The sequence below is a fragment of the Crocodylus siamensis genome, chromosome 3 (genome assembly GCF_052110815.1).
Source record: "Crocodylus siamensis isolate JL-2025a chromosome 3, ASM5211081v1, whole genome shotgun sequence".
NCBI classification, from domain to species: domain Eukaryota; kingdom Metazoa; phylum Chordata; order Crocodylia; family Crocodylidae; genus Crocodylus; species Crocodylus siamensis.
This window is the reverse complement of record NC_143397.1, coordinates 24,119,437-24,137,313: the sequence shown is the minus strand read 5'-3', so window position 1 is coordinate 24,137,313 and position 17,877 is coordinate 24,119,437.

Here is a 17,877-nt window from a genome sequence, read left to right as displayed (position 1 = left end):
GTGGGAAAGACAGAAATAGCGTGTCACAGACTGAATCAAGAAACCACAGCCACCCACCCCTCATGGAAACATGTGCTCGAGTTGCAGTAGAAACTTTTGATCCTGAATTAGCCTTGCCAGCCCTCTTTGGACTCACAGATAAGGCAATCATGGAAGACAGTCATCAATTGCAAGCGATTGCCGGTGATGATTTCATAGAACTGACCAAATCACGACAGCTTGAAATGTGGTTACTTACAGTGTTTTGAAACATCAGTACCAAATCCTGTAATACTATGTAATAGGACTCCTGCTGCCAATAACAAGTAATGATGAATGAACCCATTCAGATTAAAAATAACAACAATTAAAAAGATCAACCTGAATTTGAACTGAAACATTAATCAGGCTGAATACTTTTCCCTTCCCAAGCTATATCTCTGTCCTTCCTTGTTTCAAATGGTTCCAAAATTAAAACTATGAAATACTATTAGCAAAGTTTACTCCTGTAGTCTTTTGCTTCTGCTATTGCCAGGAAATCTTTTGTGGTCATGCTGATGATAGCTACAGCACACTTTTTTAAAATAAAGAGCCTCTGATAGATTCAGGAGAATATCCAGACCTCTGGATTTTGGTATGTTCATGCATCACTAATTGTATTGCACAATTTTTCTTTTAGTATTTAAGTCACTTTGCCTAAGTGTTCATATTTCATGCTCTTTTTGTTCACAAACATGAAAGAAGATGATAAGAGTCAGATCTTCTTGAGATGCAATAATTTTATATAGTAAAATAAGTTTTTTTGATCTATTATTTTATTGTTTTCTTGCTAAATATGTATTTTGACCCTGAAGTTGTCCTCTTCCTGGTAGAGACCTCATTCCAGTGGTATATGTGGTTTCTTTGTGAATGAGGCATAAAATACAGCATTTCAAGGCCTATGTGGAACGTGTTGGTTTACTGTTCAGATAAAATTTTATTTGTTTTGTCAGGTTTTTTTCCCTTCTCCTTTTTTTCCTCTTTCAAGTTGTGGGTTCAAATAAATGTGAAATCTCAATCCATGCTCAGAAGAAACTCCAGAATTTCACCAGACCCATTAATGCCTTCTTAGCACAAGGCTGAAGGGAAGAGGCTCCTGTATAAGTCTTTTATGTAGGATTACCCAAAAGGTGAATCTGGGCCAATTTGTCTAGATCAATAGGTTTGATAAAATAAGCTTTCCTTGGTCTTTCCCAGAATTTAAAATGGAGTGTGAAATGTTTCAGAGAATCAGTTCTTGGTTTCCAAAGCTGTTTTAAATTATTACAATTGTGAAAAGGAACATTATTAAATGAATCAAAATCTATTTATCCATAGATCAGTGTTGCTCTTTGAAATTCTGTTTCTAAGCTATACATTTTCCATAATGTGCTTGAATTTGGAACTTTTTTAATCTTCTCATTTGCCGGACGTCGTTGATTGAAGCTGTGGGTGATGCTAGGAGAAGCCATAGGAGATGGCAAAAATAAACTGGCCTGAAACCCTACAAGGAGCCATGTGCTGAGGTGAGTTACTTTTCTGTAAGCAATATAGTGGGAAAATAGGAATAAAAAAGTGAAAAGTGAGTAAAATACCGTGATTTGAAGTCAGTTTGCTACCATATAAATTTTTACTTAAAAAGTTATCTTACCAACACTTTTGCATTTAGAAAACAGAATGGCAGTGAAATTCCTTGGAAAGCTATTTTTATTCAGACCAGATGCCTTCAAATAATACATTCTACATATATAATTGGCATAATATGTTCTTGCCTATTGTTTTTCATTTAATGCTTATGTTTACAAAGGTTGATGGGTTGGCACAGTAGGAGTTTCCTGTTTACCCTTCAGCTGCACAGTGTTGTGTGAATCATAATACAGCAGCCTCATAGGGAGCTTCCTCCGTACCCTGCCAATAACCTCAAACCCCTGATTGGAGAGCAACACTTTTTTCATTGGTAAGAGAGAATTTATTATCCATGTGAGTTCAGTCTGGGCTTGGGATGATAAGCAATCTAGAAAACACCAATTTTATAAGTAGGATGGTATAGTAACATTGTATTTATGGGATAATTAGTGAAAAGGAACTCAGTCTGGTCTCTACTTTTAAGTTTTTGCACACACTGAAAATCATGTTTGAATGTGCACATTGAGACATTTGAGAGCTAACTACCTGTTCAGCACATACCAGTCTGCACAGTGCTCTAGGGTAGTATTCAAACAAAACTTTAAGCATAATTTTAGAGTTTTCCCAGTAAGTGGGTTCATTGGGTTTAAACAAACCTACTGAGGGAAGAATAGGGAAGAGGCATTTAGAAGGAAAGAAGAACAGATGCACCTGTGTCTAAAAGCAAGGCATAAGCCTGCAGGCAGAGTGTGCAAATATATTGTATTTATGCAAGCTGAAAGTATTTAGATACTAGAAGGGCTCCTGAGGCTAAAACTGAGGAAGGTTAAGATATTTAATGGAGATAAAACTTTGTGGGAGTCAAAGTGGTAGTAATAGAAGTAGTTGTGAACATTTATAACATATTCTCAATAACAGTAGTCTCAATAGCAGTTGACATCCTTTGGTGCTGAATGCTATACAGACATAGATAATCCCTGCCCTAAAGGGTTTTCAACCATGGGCACAATTAGACAATGGGCAGAGTATATAACAGACAAGCAAATTAAAATGGTGAAGAATTGGCAATGCTTTGTTAGTTCCATGGAATGTAGTAGTTAGTTTTGGGGGTTTTTTCTATGTGGGTTTAATGGTAGAGAGAAAAAAAGAGGAATGAAACACTGCTTGCCATAATCAGCAAACTGGGGTTTGTAAGGGTCATGAAGAAAATGAATCTTAGAGAAGATTTGTAAGGTAATGGCTTCCTTCCTTTTCATGTCCTTGTGACAACGTATTTAGCAGAATTCACAGATTTGTTGGAATCTGATATGACCACACTGTGAGCTCTTCTGCTTTGGCCTCAGACCTGTGACCTCTGAGCTGTCAACCGTGCGCCTTAATGCCCATACCACTCCAGCCCCCAGATAATGGCTATTAACACTTTATGAGCTTTTTCCACCAGGGCATAAGACCCCATGGAAAAAATCCTGGAGGTGTTTAAGGGAGAAATTTACCAGCAGGTGATAAATAGATCTAGGTTAATTTTTTTCAACACAGTTAATTTCCTGTGAAATGGATTTTGGGTGTAGAAGACTGGAGCTTCCAAAATTCAGGGTAAATTTAGCAAATAGTTCTGGTGACAATGTGGGAAGAAAATTTAACAAAATGACAGAATATTTAATTTTTATATTTGTGAACAAAACGTTTTGACTTTTCATTTTGAAGCAGTATTTTTCATTTTAAAATTGAGGGATATTTTTAAAAAGTTTTAAACAAAAGTTTAAAAAGCCCCAAAATGACACAAAACATTTAATGTTGTATAAAATGAAAGACATTTCAGACTGACCCAAAATGAGGATCTTCTTATTTCAAAATGAGAAATGATTTCAACATTAACTTTTTCCCCCCTGAGTTTTCAGTTTGGATACCACATACAAAAATCCATTGTTTACCCAGTTCTAGAGATAAAGGCTTGTAGGATAAAGATGTACTTACTACATGAACTAAGTTAGGAAAGATCTTAAAAGTAAAGAGAAAAGGCTTGTTTTGGATATTAAAGTGAATGAAGGCAAGGCGGGGGCTCAGAGAGGAAGTTGATGTTAAAGCAATGATTCAGGGAGATGGTGTTAAAAAGCAGAATTCTGGGTTGAATTCAGGGCTCCAAGTTGGTCCTAGTCAAGGCCTAAACATGTGGTTGAAATACACAGAATGAAATGATTTGCTGAGAATTTTGTCTGTGTGGAGAAGAAATATTGGGTTTTAGAGATGGTATGTAAGAAGCAGCAGGAAGGTTTAGAAAGGGTTCAGCATGTGGATTCAGTGAGAAGGCCAATCAAATACAACACACAGTTTATGTGCCAGAATGTCTGGGAGAATGGTGGTGGTCATGATGACAGAGAAAGTGAGGTAGGGGGAAGGCATGAGGCTAAAAATCAAGAGCTCAATTTTAGCTATAGTTAACTTAAGATGATAAGTTGACATCCAGGAATAGATGTTAAAGGGTGCAGCTACACATTCATTTGATCTGGGGCCAGTTTACTTGGGAGTAAATGCTCCTGGTGCATAAATGCTCCTGGGTAGGTCTCTTCACGTGCAGGGTCATGGGAGCAGATTTGCTGTTCCTACCAGCAAGCTGCTCCCACTTCCTGCAGCTCTAAAATGGGCCCCTACCTCCACCAGCGCTCTGGTTGCAGCTGCCAGCAGCTGGCAGCCATCTTTTTTAGGTATGCCCACTCTCTGCTCCCTGGCCAGCAAGTTTTCTGACCAAGAGCAGCATGCAGAGGCTGGGGCCAGTGCATGGTAGCTCTTCTTCCTGCACCATGGCTTCTCTAACCTCTGCCCCTGGAAGTGATGCCCAGCACTCTGAGCTCCTTCTGCCTATAGTGCTGGCTCTGCTTTCCCAGCAGGCCCCTGCCACCAAGGCTCTGGGTGAGCCTTACACCCTTCAGTGGTGGCCAGGGCATCAGGTGTGAGAGACACTGGCTGACCACCTCCTCCTGCACTCCCCACTGTAGCCCACCTGGACAGCTGCCCATGGACCTGCTCCTGCCTCACCCCCAGCACCATGCTCACTGTGGACATTTCTCAGAAAAACACTTTATTGCCCTCACCAAAAGCAGAACTCTTCTCCCCCCTCCCTCCCCAACAATAGAGCACTTCCACTACCAATCCCACCTACCACCAATAAAACATCCTCTTCCCTGTACAAGCTATTTACAACAAGTGAAGTGCTGTGGTTGTGTGCATGTCCTAAGGGGGTGGGGAGCTGTGGGGTGGGGTTACCCAGGGGGTGGAGCCCAGAGACAGGTGGCCAGCACCCCAGCCTCTGGTTATTCTTCTGCAGGGGCACACTAGTGGTGTGCAAAGCAGGCTGTATTTGATTCAAATTAGGATTCAGTTTAAATCGGGGACGGTGATTTGATTAATTGATTTAGATCACAGTCCTGATTCAATTTGTCTGAATCTGAATCTGAAGATTCAATGCTGATTCAGAGAACCAGCAATTCAGCCATAGACACAGCTTTAAATGTTTTTTCTACATACCTTGAGGTACGTGGAGCGGCTCGTGAATGCTGCGATGCTGGGACGGATGGAGCATCCCACAGGAGCATAAGGGGGACCCCCCTGTGCTCTCCTGGCTTGGTGATCAGCTGCGGGGGGACCCCAGGTGTCCCCCCAGACCCAGGGGGCACCAGGCACTGAGCCAAGGGGTAAGCGGGGGGTCCCCCACATGCTGTGCAGCAGACCCGGAAGTGGACCAGAAGTGCTTTTTGTCCATTTCCAGGTCCACTGCCAAGCATGCTGGGGACCCCCCTGAATTCCCATGGGACACTCCATTTGCCCCACCATCTCAGCATTCATGAACTGCCTGGTACCTTGAGGTTTGTAGAAAAAACATTTAAAGCTGTGTCTATGTCTGAATCATTGAAGCTCTCTGAATCTCTCCTAATTGATTTGGAGGGTTCCAATTCAATTTGGAGAGATTAAAGGGTCTCCTGATATGATTCAGATTCAGAGATTTGGCCACCAAATTGGGCCGAATCTCCACCAAATTGAGTCAGCCACTGAAGCTTCACATAGCCCTAGTGCACACATAGCAGGGAGCCTGGCAGACAGGGGGCTCACCCACAGGTGACAGTGGCTGCTTCTCCCCCAGTGCAGGTAGCTCTCCCTCTGGCAGCTGGTGGCTATGGCCAGCAGGGCTGTTGCATGGTCCTGGCCCCACTGCAGGATTGGGTGGTGGGGTACCTGGGGCAGGGGCCAGGGCAGAGGCTTCTGGCTGTGGAGGTGGTGCTGGACCTCCACCCAGGCCCACAGAGAGGTTCTGCTGCTTGGTGGCAGGTGGCTACCAGAGGACTGTTGGAGCCAGGGTCGGGGGCTGGGCAGCAAGTGGCATGGAAGTGACTGCCAGGATGAGGGTGGTGTGCAGCACTTAGTGGTCCTCCTCCATGGCTTCCATTCTCTGGGCCATGAGTGTGCCCTGCTCCTGCAGGGCCTCCACATGGTTCCACTCCAGGGCCAGGAGCTGTGCCCTGAATTCCTGGTCCACCCAGTCCTGTGTGTCTTTGTGAACAATGTGCTCTACCCACTGAGTGTCCTTATTGGCCATGTCCTCCACTTGCCACCTGTTCTGGCAAATGTCCTCCATGTGCCACATCCACATATTTCCCAGCTAGTCCTCTATGCACGTAACCAGCCAGTCTAGGAGAAGGGTCCAGTCCTGGGTCCTTCTCTTGCAGAGCTGCTACATCTATAGAGCCCCAGTCATGGGTTGCAGCAACCCTGAGGCTGCATTCTGGGTGTCAACTGTGGCTGCTCCTCCACTTGCAGCTGCAGGGCCTGCAAAGCTAATAGAAAGAAGCTGTCTGTGAGAGTTTGCAACATTTCTGAGATAAGATGTTCTGTACCAGGGCCTCATGTGCTGCCTGGCCTTAGATCAGGGGTTGGGAATGCATGGCTGCCCACAGACCATGGTAAGTCAGCCAGGCAGGCCTTGGCCCAGGTAGCTGGTGGCTGAGCTTCCTTATTGCTGCTTGCTCCCCAGGGGCTGGTGGGCCACTGGGTGCTGGCAGCCTGCCTCCCCTGCCCTATTCCTAGGCTGGAACAGGGCAGGTTCCTGGCAGCACCTGCTGCCATGGCTTGCGACCCTGCTCCCCACCTCCTCCTCCTGCAGGACAGCCACTCTCTGTGCTGCCACCAGCCCATGGCACCCAAGCTCAGAGGGCACAGGGCTCCCAGATGACTGGGACATGGAAGTAAGTGCCCATACTCCCACCCTCCTCACAGGAGGCCTCACTGGGGAGGCAACCTTGGGCCAGTCTCCCCCACACCAGCACTGCCCCTGTTGTGCATGTCCCAGGCTCTGCTGTTTGTGTGGACCAAGGCATGCCCAAACCCCTATACCCTGCTGCTGCTAATGGCCATGGTGCCCTGGGTGCACCTACACATCTGGCATGGGACTCTGATCTTTGATAGTGTTGGGGGAAAGCCTGGATTGCCCCACAATCTCTGTGACTGCCTGGAGGGCTACCTGTGGCTGTGCTACATATCCTTGCCCTGCACAGCTGAGGAGGACATGGCTGCTGGCATTGACACATTCCTCAGTGTCTGAGAAGCCTGTGCCCTCCTACCTGCAGGGGCACAGGCTGCTTTATAAAGTTTTTCACTGTCTCCTGCCCCCCTGTATGCTGGGGAGGGGGGGGGTGGAAACGGGGCTAGGGGAGTGCGGCCAACCTGGGCAGGGTACAGGGCCGGGGCCGGGGCTGGGACTGGGGTAGAGATGGCCCTCCCCCCAGTATGGGGCTTATCAGGTAGGCAGCACTAGCTTGTCTGGTGGCTCTGTTGGCGGCAGTGGTGTGCGGCTCATGGTAAACTCTTCAGGTTGTGGGGTGCAGCATGTGGGTGTCTGGGGAGGGGCTCCCTCCAGGAAGAATCTGGCTGCTGATGGCTGGTCGTGATGTGACTGCTTATGCCTTGTGTCTGGGGCTGAGGTTGTGCAGCCATTGGGGCATAGTTTTATAGTTGGTGGGGTTGGAAGGGACCTGAGCAGATCATCAAGTCCGACACCCTGCCATGGGTAGGAAAGAATGCTGGGGTCAAATGATCCCAGCAAGGTGCCTATGTACCCTCCTTTGAAAGACCCCCAGGGTAGGAGCAAGCATCACTTCCCTTGAAAGTTGGGCAGGCGCTGGCCCATGCTCCCTGAGCTGCTGGTAGAGGCTGGGGGAGGGAGCTTAGTGGGATGGGCTCCTGGCATCCCTAGGGGGTGTGGACAAACCACCTGTGCTCAGTACACAGCATGGCAGTGGCCTGGGTCTTGAGGCATGAGGGTGGCATCCAGGACCCGGTGGCATCTGGACACATAAAGGGCATTGACCTGAGAGCACTCCTCAGCCAACAGTTGTGGTCGGTGATTGTGCCCACAAGGCCTTGACCTTTATGCAGCACTGCTGCACCAGCTGTTTGTGCCTGTGCTCCTGCATCTGGCCTGACATCCCCTTGTAGACATGTACATTGGAATGCCTGCCCCACGTGAACTTCCACTGCACCTCTGCCTTCCTCACAGTGCCACAGGGTCACCAGTTTCTTCCATGGACCAGTTGAGGCCCCAGGTGGCAGTATGTGGTGTGGGTGAGGATGCCATCCAACCTCCTGCACTGGCTTTCCAGGCCTCTGCACAGCTGTCCCTGTGCTGCTGGGCCTGGGAAGCTGCCTGCAGCACCCAGTGCAGGGGTACAGTGTGGGACTAGGAGCTGCATGATAAGGCAATGCCCCACAGCAGGGTCTGTGGATTGGCTGTGGGCATCTGGAGCTGGCCCTGGTGGCCAAGAGTTGGGCCTGGGTGCTGGCAGCAGCCTGAAGTAGTCAGCAGACATGGATGGCATGGCACTGTCAGTAGTATGGCACTGTGGTGCCAGGCAGTGGTACTGGGGTGCAGGCAGGCTGATACAGGTAGTCTGTGGCCTGTGTAGGGGCAGTAGAGGCCAACAGTCCCTCCAGGCTCCCTGCTATTGTGTCCCAGGGCTCAAAATGCCTGCAGGTTTCTAAAGTGCCTGTGGCTGGGGCAGGAGAGGCTCCTAGTCCCTGGACCCTGGGGCTGAGCTCAGGCTGGCCCCCTAGTGACAAGACTGACTGGAGTATATTTGCCCCCAGTTGGCATCTACACCTGTGCTACTGTGCAGTAACTACTTTTGAGTAAATTTGCTACTTGCATTTGCAGGTAGCAAATTTACTCGTAAGTAGTGAAGTTTACTGCACAATAAGAGTGTGCATGTGTAGATGCGCACACTTACTGAGCAGTAAACTATGTTACTTTGCAATAAAGAGTCTCATGTAGATATACACAGAGAGATCAGCCAAGTCATTAGACTGAATGAAGGGAGAGCGTCTATGAGTTGAAGTAGACTTGAGTCATCAGTATCAGGAAGATAAAGGTTCCTGAAGAGAGAGACTACAGGGGAATGAGAAGAATGCTAGAATGGACCTTGGATGGACTCTAAAAGAAATGGGGGATAGAAGAAGAAGGAGACAGTGGGGGAGACACTGCAAGTGTGATCAGGTGGGTAAAAGGAGAGTCAGGAGGAAATAAGTGTCATAAGATGGCAAGTGGTTGAGGAAGCATATTTTTAGAAACTAACTTCTCTTGGGTTGGAGAGATCAGAGATATTCCTATTGAAAGATGAATAACTGAACCTTCAGTGTTTTAAATGTGGCTACCTAAAGCAATCCTAATGAGGCAGTGGTGTGTGGCAGTTCAACCACTTGAGCACACATGAACAGTCCCAGTCAGAAGACTTGGGAGATTAAAATCAAAGCATGATAAACATATTTTAATCTCAGCTTTCTGTGTCTTTGACAGCTGTAAATGAAACAGCTATTCCAAACGTAGCTTCTTCACTGACCTGGATCAAATAGCATGTGCTCTTATTAAAAGAGTGGTCACAAAGCAGAAGCAGCAGGGCTTTACTGATCATAGTTTAACACCTAGAACAAAACGCTTGTGAGCTGGCTGGGCGAGTTGGCAGAAACAGGACATCAGAAATCAGCAAGGATTGTTCAGTAAAAAAAATGTCTATCAACATTAATCAAAGCAAATTACCATAGGAAAAAGAAGGAGGAGTGCTGCCTTTTTCCTCTGCGTCTCTGGCAGCCATTCTCAGCATCTCACCCAAAACATCTATGCATGGAGAGAGGATAATGGGAAGCTGGGCCTTGTCTAGGTCATGTTAAAATGTTGTGCTAGATACTTCCAAAGGCACCTCTGAATGCAACAGGAGATGTGAGGGAGGAGCAGTGACAAAAGAGGGAGAAAAGAATCTAGTTATGCAAAGAATTCTGGCATTACGGCATCATTCAGCACAAATATAGATGGACACTGCCTTCTGGCAAGCACCTGCGTAGTCGCACAGGCCAGTGGGTGAACAGGCGTAGCATTCTATGACCTTGTAGATGGCAATATCATATGTACTCTTTTCTAACCTAAGCTCAGAGCAGTGATGTATTTCTGCTCCATCATTTTTTCCAAGGGATGAAGTTATCTAAATTGTATTTTATCTCTTCATTTCACTGCACTGGTTTTTCACTGGTTTAGAGACTTCTTTGTTCCACTTTCTGGGTGCATCCAGATAAGCATGCATGCGCAATTTGTGGTACTGCAAACAGCATATGCTGCACATGCATGTGTTCACCATACTCTTAATTTGCAGTGCATCAGGTTTTTTTGCACACGGGGAGATTCTGGTGTCAAAAGAAAAGGGCTAGAAAAAAGTGAGGCAGCACACGTGGTGGCTGTGTACATCACCCAAAACCAGAGGTCCCCAGGACCCTAGGTAAGACTGCTAGGGCCATCCTAGGTGCTGGCCCTAGCCTCCCCTATCCCATCTGCAGCAACTTGCTATATGCCAGAGCACACATGCAGAGCTGTTCCCTGGGGACAACTAGTAGCAGCGCAAATATGTGCCACTTTCCCATTCATGGGGACATGCCCTCTGAGTGCATCCACTTACAGCTGTTGCTAAGGTTTATTTAAGTTACTTAAAACAGCGATGAAGGCCATGTAAGTATCTAGATATACAAACTCAGTTGGCCTTTCTGGTCAGCAAATCTTGCTTTCTTTTTTTTACCAGCTCTTTCTTTCTGGGTTACTTTTTTCTCAGCTCTTCTCTCAGCAGAAAAGCTTCTTCCATCTGGCTGCAAGGTCTAGTTTTCTTTTATTTCTTGCTGTGTTTAACTTTTGTAGAGCAGCCAGGTACATGGGAATGGGTGTTATGTAACAAGCACAACAAATAAATAAATAAAGACCCCATTTTTCAAGGTTCTTGCCGTTCAGAGGGAAGTCTGTGGTCATGGAGAAATGAGCTTGTTACACAAAAATGCCCTTTCCAATCCTCTTGGGGCAAATGGCTAGAGAAGGAAAGGGATATTTTGGATACACAGTTTGGGGCCCATATATGAAATTAGCATATAATCAGCCAAAAGTAGAGTTTTTTGTTTTAAAATGTTTGATGCATAGTATCTCCTTTTAAGCCGAGCAAGCCATTGGATTCAGGATTAAATTCTTGACCATTCTACAGTTTAAATGGTTGAAATTCAGGTTGCTGCTGGCAAAGACTGCTGAGCAGCAATGCCAGATTCTTAATGTATTATGGAAAGTTGATTATTCAGAGCCAAAGAACTAAACAAGGATTCAAACTTTGCAAGAACTCAGCTTACTACCAATGCTGTGTTTGATTTTATAGCATTTACAACTAAAAGAAATTTGGGGGAGGGAGGTTAGAGCAGGTCAAAAATAGGGTTGCCAGCTTTCTCAAAAAGTTAATTTAACAAAGCTGAAGTCTTCTTCTCTTTCCCAAACCCATTTTGTGTTGTCTCATTGGATGTGGGTATAATGTATATTATTGTTCCTTTAGAGGAAAAGCAATGAGGGAACAAGTCTTGAATGGAGAATGTCTTCCGGTTGATGACCTGCAAAACAAGAGAGAAATAGGATAACGTTTACATGTTTGAACTTTTAAATAAGGAACAACTCCAACCCAAGCATGCCTTGAAGCATCTCAATAGAATATACTTTGCCTGACCTTTTAATCCAGAGTATCAGTCCATTTACAGCTTCACTGCTGGCAGTGGTAGCATATTTTGACAGATTTCAGGTGCTTACAGACGTGGGGGGAAAAAACAAACAGTGCTTTACGTTCAGCTTGGTGTGCCCCCACACCAAGTGCAGTGCTTTATCAGAAGAGGAATCGCATCAGTCTGTACAGTTTGTGTGCTTCACCAAGGTTTTTTGTTGCTTTTATATAATAGCTGATAAAAGCACTATGAAGCGCTGCTGAACCACGCAAACTATACAGATGCTGGGTGAGCTGTGTCAAACTGATGCAATTCTTCTTCTGAAAAGCACTGTTTTTGTTTTTTTGTTTTTCACATCTGTCAGCACCCTTTCGATTAGCAGGGTTTACTTTACTATGCTTCCTATGAAATGACTACACAAAATATGAGAAGGTTTGATGGGCAGCAGCACTTTATACCTACAAGTTGCAAACAATCTTAAACAAATGCCTGGAATCAGAAAAAATTGTATTAGGTTCTTGAGTTTTGTGGGTTTTCTTTTTTCTTTTTTTGATAAAGTGTATAGTATTTAATTTAAAATTGGCATGGGACACTCAATAGTAAGGATCTACACTGGCAAAAAGATGGAAAGAGATTTAATTTCTTCAGTGTCTTGGTCTTTTATGCCAGCAGGACATATCATGTTTAGCTCTAAGGCTTAGTTCTAAGAGTGAGTTCCTCTTACTGTTTCTCAATCCCCTTTGTATATTAAGTAATGGTGTAAAAGGGAACCTGATGCAGCTAAAAAATGCTGGCTGGAGGAATGCCCTACACACATTCTAGTGTTAATGCATGGAGAAATAGGGACATTCAGATTTTCCCTCACTGGTCTGCTCCTGGCATCTAAGATGGTTATTTTTCTATCAATGTAGGTTCAATAGGCTACGTAGTGAATCTCAGTAAAACTAAGCCAAAGTCAATATGTTGGGCTGTGAGGAAAAACGTGAAGCAATTAGGTCAGAACATGCCTTTTGATAACAATATCTGATTACAAAGAATTCAAAGTATGCAGTGGAAACTGCCTTAGGACATCACCGTAAGACATCCCAACATTAGCAAATGTTAACTGCTTAGCAAGGCAGTTCTTTAACAAAAAGATGGTAGAAAAATTTTGTTGAAGCCTTAATTAACTGCACTGTTTTTTGCACTGGTTTAGAGCCTTCCTGGTCCCATGATGCACTTTCTGAGTACATCCACCCACAGCTGTCACCAAAGTTAATTTGAGGTGCTGACTGAAAGCAGGGATGAAGGTCATATGAGTACCTAGATATGAAAACTCTTTTGACCTTCTGGTCAGCAAATCTTTAATTGTTTCACTGTAGTACTATCTCTGTCTCTCTTGCTCTCTTGCTGTCTTTCACCAGCTCTTTCTTGTGTTATTTCTTGTGTTTGAAATGGGAATTGCTATTTGGAGGCTCTCCTCATCGTACCAGTTATGATATTCAAACATCACATGATGTATGAAAATCATTATTGTGAAGCATTGCAAGGCTCCCCCAAATGAGATTGGGAATCCCTCTTTGCCTCAGGGGGCCATGCTGGGCCAGTATCTGGCCATGCCCCTGCCCCTGCTCTGGCTACAGAGCAGAGGGTTGGGGCCAGCCCTGCCCTCTGTAGCAGAGAGCACAGTCCAGTCCAGGGCTGCTGAGCATGCTGGGATGCTGGGGGACTCTGATTTAACTTAAACCAGGAAGGGGCCTGAGACAGAAGTTCCATAAACCAGTTTGACCTCAATCAGTTAAGTCTGATACTGCATTCAACCAGGTTTATCTTAAACCAGTTTGGGCCATTTTTAAACTCGTTTATGTGCACAAGACTTTTGTTCTGTTACAGGTTTAAACCAGCTTCTGGTCACTTAAACTGTTTTATGTGTAACTTCTGTCCCTAGCCCTTATGATGACTGTTCTTCTTATCTCTCTCTACTGCATAATGATTCATTCTGGGATGGGTGTAAAAGCTACTCCATCTCACTGTTGTTTTGTGCATCATATGGTGTTGCAGTCAGTGTGCCAGAGGTAATATCTTTTATTAGACCAACTAGACAGTTGGAAAACATCTTTATTTGCAAGTTTTCAGGCACACATCCTTCCCCAGGCATAGGAGAATGCAAAGATTATAAAATTACTCCCAGGTAGAAATTAAAATTCATATTTCACAGGAGAGTTGGAGGGAGGAGTAACTTCTCCTGGCTGGAAAAGTTCCTTTTACATTTTATGCAAACTAGACTTGGATAAAAGTTGGAGAAGTCTATTTACCTCAAAGCTGTCTGATGGCAAGCAGAACATTGAATTCTTCTTTCTTGTTACAATATTTCAAATTTCACAGGAGGATTGGTGATGGAAGGTTCTCCTCAGCAAGGAATTTCTCTTGTGTTGAGAATGTTCTGCGTATGGGGTTGTGTATCTAACTAGATCTTAAGACTAAACATCCAGGCTAGGTGCAGACATTCAAAAAGCCCAAAGCAGAATCAATCAAAGTGTGGTTTTCTGTAAGTGGCATAGTTTAGATTGGTAGTGAACAGAGCATGCATTCTACGGCGGTGAGAAGCTTTGGGTGCTGATTCGATTTGGAGGAGATTTGGCCCAATTCTGTGGCTGAATCTCTGAATCCGAATCAAATCAGAGGACCAATTTAAAGGTCCAAATCGATTCTAAGCTCCCCAAATCTTCAGAAAAGATTCAGGGAGCTTTGATGATTTGGGCAGTCCCTGGTGTCTGCAGCAGGGAGCTGCAGTCAACTCTGAGCTGGTAAGTATTAGGGGCGGGGGAGGGGACCATGGGGGGACCCCTGCCAGGCCCTCTGACCCCCGCCACTCCTCCAGCCACCCCAACCCCTGCCTGTTCCCCCAGCCCCTTTCATGGCTGCTCCCCCTGCCCCAGCTCCATACTTTAAAAAATGCTCTGGTGTTCACTAGGTGCTGCTGGGTGTGGGGCAATCCCTGCTTCCCCTTATTGTCCCTTGCTGCTTGGGGGGCTCTGCATCAGCACTCTGCCCCCTCTCAGCCCTCCCAGCTCTGGTTCTTTAAGAAAAAAAAAATGAGAAAAGCCTCGGTACTCACTGCTCCTGCAGCAGCCTTGGGGCATCTGGGGCTCATGCAGAACCCCTCCCATGTTGTGCAGGACAAAGGGGGGCAGTGGGGATCGCTCCCCACCACCAGAAGCGGTGAGTCTGGGGGTTTCTTGGTGTTTTTTTTTAAAGGGCTGGAGCTGCGGCTGGTGGGGCACCCATGGAGAAGCTGGGGGAGCGAGGGTGGAGTCAGGGGGCTCGTGGCAGAGCCCCCCATGCAGCATGGGGCAGTGGGGATTGACCCCCCACTCAGCAGCACCCGCTTAGTTGGGGCTTTTTCTTTTCAAAGAGCCAGAAGCTGGAGCGGGTAGGGCAGCCATTGCCAGGATGGGCAAGATGGGCCTGACTGATTCGGAGATTCAGAGGTTTGGTGGCCGTTAAATCTCCCAATCAGATTTGGCGAATTGAATCGGGACAGCGATTTGAATCACTGAATCGAATCACTGTCCCCCGAATTGGCTGAAACCGAATCCAAAGTGAATACTAGCTGCTTCACAAAGGCCTAATGCATTTGCCCTTCGGTGGGAGGGCAAATTTTAGACTGACTTCTGTCATTTTGAAACCAGTCTATCTGTGCTGAACTTCAGTTCTGTTATGGTGAGAGACCAGCTTCTGACCACTTAAACTGGTAAAAGTGTAAGGCCTGTACCTGTCCTCTGTTTTGATGTCCACTTTTTTTCTTTGCAAAGTCACATGTTTAATTTTTAGCTCAAAATAGTTGCATTCTTGGATAAGCACCCCCATAAAATTTCATCTTCATAAGGTAGCTCTCTGATAAAATCAAATGATCCAGACACTCTTGGGAAACTGGTTGTGTTCCCCCTTATGGGACAGTTACAGGCAGCTATGTTTGGATGCCAGCAATGGATCTATGTGCTTTTATACTCTGTTGGGTCTGAGTAGGTTGTTGGCACTGAATCTTTTTTGGCTGATCACCTCCCTCTTGGTTTGGTGCTGCTCCCCAGAAGTAGCTTCCTACCATCTACCTGACCCAGTCCCCAAGAGCACTGCTGAATCATTTAAGACTCCACAGACTTCTCAGAGCTACACCCTCATGGACACTCTGCTTTATAGTTCACTCCTAAGGCACATCTGCTGGTTCTGGCAAATGAATCACACTGTAGATAGCACGTGCAGTAGGTGGATCCTTGCAAAACAAGAAAAACCTGTATGAAATCTGCTGCCTCAGTGTCTTTACCAAACCTGAGCATTCTTTGGGATTTGGTCAGTGTACTGTCTTAGTTCCACTCACCCAGACCTCCCCCCTCCAGTACAGGTTTCTCTTCCAGATCATGGAGTCTTGTTTCTGACTCCTAAAGTCAGCTTCCTTCAGCTTTCACTCATGACACTCAAAGGTTTCCTCTCGTGCAGGAGACCTACCTCTTTCATTTTCAAGCTCATACTTTCTCAGTTTTTAAGTGCCAGTTCTAACACCTGGTTTCTTTGTTTTTTCCCTCTTTAGGGATTTTCTACACTTCCAGCTCAGGCACTTTCTTTAGTATACCCATAGCCCTCTCTCCCCCAGCACTCAGTCGTTAGAAGTTATCATTAACTTCTATTTGTCTGATATCTTCTTCACAACAGGGCATAGGATAGATGGCAACATCCTTTCTTGTCCATGAACTCTAATTTGCCTTTGCATTTGCAACATACTGTTATTTCAGATGTATACAGCAGAGGGAGCCAATATTATTACTGGAGCTAGTTGCACAATGAATTAATGTAATCTGTGATTAATAAAATAAAAATGATGAATGATAAAAATAATAAAAATTATTTGCCAAACTTTGCTAAGCCGTTGTAGAGCTGGTTGGCTAGTGAAGGAAAATATTTGTGAATCGTGTATTTAATGAAAAATTCTGAATATTAAACTAGATTAATTGTAATACAGAATATACCTTTTGTGATTTATATGACATTTTTATTAGTAAATAAATATTTTATTAATGTTACAAGGATATTCTATATTAAAAATAAAATATACATTCATTGAACAGAAAACCTATTACAATATCAAATATACTGTGAGAGGATATCTTTACGAAAATGAATAATTCCTACAAATTTTCTACTATATATTTGATGATGTTGAGGCTCCTATCGATATTTTTAATTCTGGATATTTCACTCGTATAATCAAAGCATTTGGAATTATTTTTGTAGCATTACTGGTAGTTGAAGTACTAAGGTTTAGTTTCTTATGTGCTAGTATAATAAGTATTCAGACTGGTTGTGTAAATTTGATTATTTTTTATTCTTATAGATTGAATGGGTGGGCTTCCACGTATATGTGAAAGCACCATTTATATGGTGCTGGATCATAAAAGATGACAGGAGAAATTAATGGTCCTGCTGAGAAATATATATATATTACAAATATATAACTGATCTTCAGAGACAGCTATGACATAGGAATAATTGCTGAGTTTAATTAAGAGTTAAATTACAAGATGGGAACTGGCACTTTTAAAATAGCCATCAGTGATGGAAAGTTCCAGCTAAAAATGCTGTCCCAATAGCATATCAATAATCCAGTCATAATGATAACAATCTCATTAATAGTTTATAGAACTGCTGATTTCAAAAGACTCTCCAACAGGTGTATTACAAATTCAACTATAAATATGGATCCCTTTGCCTGCCACTGAAGAGTGGCCACCTTTGGCAAGGGTCACAGCAGCTGTTTTATATCTAAGAGAAGCAATTTACAATCATCAGTGACAAAGAATCCTGCAATCAGTTGAAACCAGAGGGAGATAATTAAGTTCCCAAACTGGAATTTGACCAGGTTTTGCAACTGTTAACACTACCACCTCACTGTCTTCAGTGACCAGATTTGATCAGGATTGTATTCAGTTTGTAGTAGTTATGAGTGTGAGCCAGAAAGCCTGAACGTGGTGCTGCAGCTTGGGCTCAGGACTGCTTTAAGCTGCACATGTCACCTAATGGCTGGGCTTTGGCCCATGTGGAGCAGGAGAGAGTGGGCAGGGCTTTATTCTCAGGAATAGTCTCATGCTCAGCAGGGAGGCAGGACATATCCATGCAAACCTTCATATTCATAAAATTATGCAGCAATAGAGCGAGATTTTCATCTAAACATAG